We start from the raw sequence: 7,208 nt of genomic DNA on the forward strand, positions 1-7,208 counted from the left end.
ATGAATTACAGTGGATGGGGTAGAGAGAGAAGATGGGAGGGGAGGGAGGGGGGATGGTAGAGGATAGGAAAGGTAGCAGAATACAACAGTTACTAATAGGGCATTATGTAAAAATGTGGATGTGTAACTGATGTGATTCTGCAATCTGTAATTTGGGGTAAAATTGGGAGTTCATAACCAACTTGAATCTAATGTATGAAATATGATATGTCAAGAGCTTTATAATGTTTTGAACAACCAATAAAAAAAATTCAAAAAAAAAAAAAAAAGACCAAGGGTTTTTATGTTTACCTCATAACAAAGGACTTTCCTGAAATTGCTCCCTTCCCCAACCCTGTTATTCTCATCTGAACATATTATTTTAATTATTTAATTAAATTATTTAATTATTAAATTATTTAATTTAATTAAATTATTTAATTATTAAATTATTTAATTATTTAATTCTATCACAGGTTATAATCCTAAATTGTAACTATTTGCCAAAGCATTTCCACTTTCCTCATACAACTGAACTTCATTTCCTGATCTCACTTGCAGTTAGCTGCAGCCAGATGACTGTTCTAGCCAAGGGAATATAGGCAGCAAAAAGTAGCTTCAGGGTCGAACCTGCAGAGTTCTGCCACATGTAATCCTCCATTTTCTTTTTCCATTCACCAATTTCATAGATAAGATTTAAAGACCCAGAGGAGTATAGAACTGCAAAGGAGAAGTAGATTAGTGCTTATGGAGAGAGTCCAGGATCCTCAAGACATCAGCAACAGCCTGGTTGGATGATTCCCTAACCAAAAGCAAGTTTTTACTGGATTAGTCTTTTGAGTTCTCTCTCTCTCAACTGGACTTTGAACTCAGGGGCACTTTACTGCTAAGCCACATCCCAAACCCTTTTTATTGTGAGACAGGATCTCACTAAGTTGCTGAAGATCTTGCTAGATTGCTGACACTGGCCTTTAACTTTCATGCCTCCTGCCTCACCCTCCAATGTCCCTGGAATTAAAGGTAAGCACCATGGCACCCACAGGAGTTTTCTTCTTATAGAAGATTCTAGTTAATAAATTGAAGAAAGAATGATGGAATTAGATTACCACCATTTTAAACACTAATGAATTAATGAATCTAGACAATGATCATCAATGACTGTTATTGTTGATGGAAAGAGGGATCTTTGAGATTATTCACAGAATACTAAGAACACTTCATTGAGTCCTAGGGCTCTCTTTTCTATTTACATTCACTTCCAGATCATAATCAATACCAGGTTTTTAATACATCTATACATTTATAACTTCCAAAATTATATCTCCTTCTCTAACAATCCAGCAAAGTTCTAGATTTCTATTTTGTTCACCTTCTCAAAGTCTCTACTTGGCTGCTTACAAGGAATCTAAAGCATAACATGTCTTCCCCATCTGAGTAGATGAGTCTAGGCCACTATTGTCTATCACCCAGTGACAATCTTCTAAGAGGTCCCCTCTAGGAAGTTCTTCACACAACATCCAGAGCCAGTTACCTTTTCAAAAACACAAATCAGCGCTGTAGCAGGGCTTGCTGAGATCCTGGTGGAGAATCTCTCAGAGCTTCCGCCAGCGGCCCTAGGAGGCCATGGGGCCAGACTGGGAGGTGGCCTATGCTGCCGCTGAAGAGCAGGGCTCAGTGGGCACCCTGGCTCAGCGCCCTGGCAGCGTGTCCCACGGGGTCCTGCTCAATGTCAGTGTCACTTACTTCCCCACCCCCCAGCAGACACTGTTCAGGGACCGAAGTCCTTCCTGTACCACTTGTGGCAGGCCTACACCAACCTGGACTCAGACAAGGTGAGGGCCATGCAGGCCTGCCAGGGGCCCTGGCCCCGCGCCTGGGCCACAGGACAGCACTGCACCCTGGCGCCCACTGCTGCCTCAGGGACCCCCGTCGCTGTGCCAGGGGCGCCCTTTACCCTCGCCTCCCGCCTCCAGTGGTGGAGGAGGAGGTCCCCAGACCCCTGACTTGGCTGCAGACCTACTTTTCCTCCCTGGACTCTGGCCCTGGGGTGAAAGGGGTGCCTATTTAATTGACAGGATCCCAGGGACCTTTGAGCTGTGTTGAACTCCTTGAGACATGGGAAACTGGTCCTTAACAAAGACCTCGCTGAGGAAGGAGTGTGGGAAGAAGCAGAATTTTACAACATCACCTCACTCATAAAACTTGTAAAGGACAAAATTAGAAAACGAGACAGCAAAACATCACAGGTGCCTGTGAAGCATGTATACCCTGTGTTCAGTGTCAGGAGGAGGGGCTCACACAGATGGTGTCCACCATGCCTGATGGCTGGAAATTTGAGCAGCTGGTCAGCATGGGCTCCTCTTACAACTATGGGAATGAAGACCAGGTCGAGCTCCTCCATGTGGTTTCCAAGGAGCTGCACAACACCCCAGACGGCACAACCAGTGAGCCCAGCGAGGAGGCCAAGATTTTGCAAGAACGGGGCTCAAGGATGTGAGATGCTGCACTGACAGCCGAAGAAATGATATACTTTTGCCCAAGATTCAGTGCACCGCAGTGTCCAGGAAGTATGTCTGTGAGAAGAAAACTGCTTTTGATCATTTCTCTAGAGATCTGGGTGTGCATCCTTTTTTGCCTCAGAGGTGGCTGGTGAGAGACAGCCCAGCTGTCTAAGGCCAGGCATCCCCATAGACAGGAGGCACGGGGACCAGGGGGGCTCTCTGGGAGCCTGCTCTGTTCTTTCCCAGTGCTGCATGGGACTGAGGCAGGGTGCTCCCAACTAGCCTGCACAGTCCTGAAGACCATCTGAAGGGCAGGGCCCTTGGTGCTAGATTCACAGTCTGTGATAGCAGCTCAGGCCTCACCAGGAGGAAGGGGCAGCAGCCATGTGGATTGTCCAGCACACCGTGGCTCAGGTCCAGATGCCTGGTGATCACTGCTTGAGCACCTGAACATCATCCTCGGGTCAGGGAGGATGCTCTGCCTTCAGTGTGATCAGTTGACAGTTTCTCAACCTCAATGAAGACCCCTGACAATGGTGGACTCCGCATCATCACTACTTTCTGGGCACCTACTTTGAGGACCGGCCTCCTTCAGAGCCAGGCTCTCATTTCAGCCTGCACAGCCAGGACAGTCAAGGTTTCTTGATTTGTATTTTCCAGGCAAGAGAACTTTGTATCCCTTTTTTAAAGTGTGGATATATTACCCAATGCTTATACTCTTTAGAAATGCCTAGAAGTGTTGCTATGCTTTAGATGGATCTGTCAAATAGTTAAAAGGGAAGTAGAAGTTTTGCCTCATGGGTTCCACCTGAGGGCTCATCGGGGAGCTGGTGCCCACCAGTGCCTTTGTCACACCTGGGATGGAGGCTAGATGGAGGCCTGTCCCCTAGCTTCTGGAGCTGACACTCCGAGTCACGTTGAAGTGTCGGGATGTTTATAGTGCATCATGTGTCTCTTCCACTCTGGCTCTGTTTTCTCTGTGAAACTATGTAGTTTTTCTTTGTAATACTCCTGGAGCATTTGAGACTTGACACAACTTACATGACCCAGCCAGTGTGCCATCCATGCTGCTGGGGTTGCTGTAGAGGCTGCCCCCTGCAGGCTCTAAGATTCTTGAGTGGGGGCTAGGGGCCTGGCCCCAGTGAGCAAGCTCTGCCTCTTGAACTCTGCTTCCCAGTGGAGCTGTGCAGACTGACCACTGGAGTTGCCTGTTTGAGGTCAGAGGCTCTGACTCTGTCCAATGTCAATGCTTCCAGAAACTTCTTGCCTAGGTCCTCTTTTTTTTCTTCTTTGCCAATAACCTGATTAACCAAGTTTTCCAGCATCTAGGATTTACCTCCTCCTTTTGTAAGGCCTCTTGTATGTTGTTAAATGTTCATCTTAAACAATCTATAAAAACCTTTCTATAGGGCAGATTTAGTCACTGGCTGACCCAGTCCTCCCCAGCAGAGCTCCAAGGGAAGGTGTCCCTGTGTTGGCCCTGGGGAGCTGCTGGGTGCTTAGCATTTTTTATTTTGACATTGACATAATAGGTAGGCTTGTGGGTTGTTTTGTTTTTGTTTTTTAACTTAAAGATATTAAGACTTAATTCACTAAAATTTATTCTAAGGTGATATTTATACTTTTGTACTTTTTTGGTATCCATATTTTATCAGCTTACCATTTAATGCCTAAGTTTCTCCTGAAAATGGCAAATAAAATTGTGTATTTATGAATGAAAAAAAAAACACAAATCAGATAATGCCACACACTTGTGCAGAATCCTCATACATTCTCCTTTCACACTCAGTAAAATTCAAACTTTTTTTCATGGCCTCCTCCTTCCTGGATACCTCTCTGACTTAACTTTCTACCACTCTCCTGATTCTTTATTCTTCTCTACTTTTGTGATTGTTCCTTGAAGGCAACAGCTCCTTCCTGCCTCTGGGCCTTTGCATCTGCTCTTCTTCTGCCTGGTATACTCTTCTACCACATGTGCTCATGGCTTTGTCACTCACGTCATTCAGACATCCTAGAGAAGCCTTTCTGGACAATCTATCAAAAAATAGCAACTTTGCCAGGCACAGTGGTGCACATTTGTAATCCTCGCAGTTTTTGAGGCTGAGGCCCGAGAATCTAAAGTTCAAAGTCACCCTTGCAACTTAGCAAGACTTGACTCATAATAAAAAATAAAAGACAAAAGGGGCTGGGGATGTAGCTAAGTGGTTAAGCAACCCTGGGTTCAATCCCTGATAATCCCCCCAAAATAGCTTCTTGCCTCTTCCCATGGCCACCACCCACTTTGACCATCTCCTTCCCCTGTTTTACTCTTTTCCATTGCCCTATTACTACTTGATATTACATATTCACTTGCTTGTTATGTGTCCATTTAAAGCCTGTGGAAGTTCATGAGCACAGGAATTTTGTGTGCCTTGTCCACTGCTGTTTCTTCAGTGCATAGAAGAAGTGCTCTCAATGCATAGGAATGCAATATATATATATATATATATATATATATTTGAACAAACAAATGAATTAATGGATTCTAAACAAATGTTCCTGTTTCACTCAATTAGAGTTGTGAATCTAATTTAGCAAACCCTATATATTGCTTACTGATTGGGTAATCTTAGGAGAGTTGTTTAATCTCCCTGGGCCTCAATTCCTTCATCTGTGAAATCTAAGAAAATGTCACCTATTTCATTAAATATGAGGTTTGAATAAATGAATACATGAAGTGCTTATTCTGGAATAATACCTAATAATAATAAGTATTCTATTAGTGCTTGCTGATATTGTTGGGTTTTGTTTATTTATTTATTTATTTTTTTGGTGGTGCTTGGATTGAACCCAGGGCCTTGTGCATGTGAGGCACGCACCCTACCAACTGAGCTATATCCAGCCTCCTGATATTGTTATTGTTACAGAAATCCAGACTTTCAAAGTTTAAATTAAGGAGGTAGAAGAAAGTGCCATTTTTCAAATTATAAAGGACATTTGAAAAATCATAACAGGGCTGGGGATGTGGCTCAAGCGGTAGCGCGCTCGCCTGGCATGCGTGCGGCCCGGGTTCGATCCTCAGCACCACATACAAAGATGTTGTGTCCACTGAGAACTAAAAAAAATAAATATTAAAATTCTCTCTCTCTCTCTCTCTCTTTAAAAAAAAAAAAAAGAAAAATCATAACAAATGAATGTGTATTAGGATTTACAAAGCAGAGGTTAAAAATGGTAGAGAAACTTGAAATGAAAGTCTTAGAAACTTCTGCCAGTTAAAAATCAATCAGCAGCTGGTTGTGGTGGCACATGCCTGTAATCACAGCGGTTTAGGAGGCTGAGGCAGAAGCACCTCAAGTTCAAAGCCAGCCTCAGGAAAAGCAAAGTGCTGAGCAACTCAGTGAGACCCTGTCCCTAAATAAAATACAAAATAGAGCTGGGGATGTGGCTCAGTGGTCAACTGTCCCTGAGATCAATCCCCAGTACTAAAAATAAATAAAATAAAAATCAGCAATAAAGACAAAGGAAGTCTGAAATTATGATGGAGCCATTCAAATTTGATTAACAACCAAAAAAATTAGTTTATATACAACTTTGCAGGATAACAATTGCAGTATATATCAAAGCACATATGTATCTTTAAAACTAAATGCCACAATATAAGCAAAGAAGATGGAATCCTTTCCCACTATCTTTGCGTCTTCTACACCACATAAGCACCATGTCCCTCTTTACTAACAGCTTTGATCTGGAGGAAGCAACATAATTTTTGCTCCAGCCCAGACTTATCACATTAGTGCAAAGCCAATAAACTTGACCCACAAAAAGGGTTCTACAAATGAAGGTGATTGATTAGCTAAGTGTTAACTATCAATTCTGCACTAAAAATAAGCCAAAAATTGAAGCAAAAATATGGTTTTTTTTTAATAAAATTTGATTTTAAGCCAGTTGCTTATGCATTTATCTCAGTTTCGTTTTCTACATGTCATTAGGGAAAAAATGTTTTTTTCTATCTTTTTTGTTGTTGTTATCTGCATTGTTCTGGTGTTTTTACTTTATATTAAAACCATCAGGATTCTGCTGTACTCTCCTTTGGCCAAACTGACTTGCCAAGCATGTAGCATTCTTCTGTTCCCACAAAGCAACCTCCCACCTTTTCTTAGAATTTCAAAGCATGCCAATGAATGGAAATTGTGCTTGGTGTCTCAACATACCTTGAGCCTCAGCCCTCCTGTCCCTCCAACAGCCAGACAAAGAAGAGTTTCTCATAAAGACAGATCTTAGATTCAAGGGAGAATTAAAAATCAGTGAAGTTAACTATAGCACTATAAATACCATTCTAGTTGAGCCTACCGCATATTCCTACTGTGATTTCAGATTGAAAATGCAAAGCCATAGATATGGAATAAAGTATTGCTTAGGACATTTTGTGTTATAAAATGACTCAAAAACAATGATTCACTTGTAATAACAGATCTTCCCTCCCTATGTAGTACCTTGTGAAGCAATTGGTTAAGCAATTATTATTATTATTATTATTATTATTATTATTATTATTATTTCTAAATCTTAACCAATTTGGAAATCTGAATAGTCTTTCTCAGAGAGATTGCCAACTGAGAAATTGTATTTCATTTCATGACAGCAATTGTCTATGGGCTATTTATTTAAAATTTGTTAAGCATATCAGATTTAATCTAGAAAGTCCTTCATTTTAAGTGTTCAAAGAGCATGTGAGCTAAAAGCTTAAAT

The 7,208-nt window shown here is 41.9% G+C and overlaps 1 pseudogene; it reads left to right on the plus strand.

The window, feature by feature from the left end:
• Positions 1–1,602: 1,602 nt before the first annotated feature.
• On the plus strand, positions 1,603–3,529 carry LOC125614764 (annotated as a pseudogene).
• Positions 3,530–7,208: the final 3,679 nt, after the last annotated feature.

The sequence above is a fragment of the Marmota marmota genome, unplaced genomic scaffold, assembly GCF_001458135.2.
Source record: "Marmota marmota marmota unplaced genomic scaffold, marMar, whole genome shotgun sequence".
Classification (NCBI taxonomy): domain Eukaryota; kingdom Metazoa; phylum Chordata; class Mammalia; order Rodentia; family Sciuridae; genus Marmota; species Marmota marmota.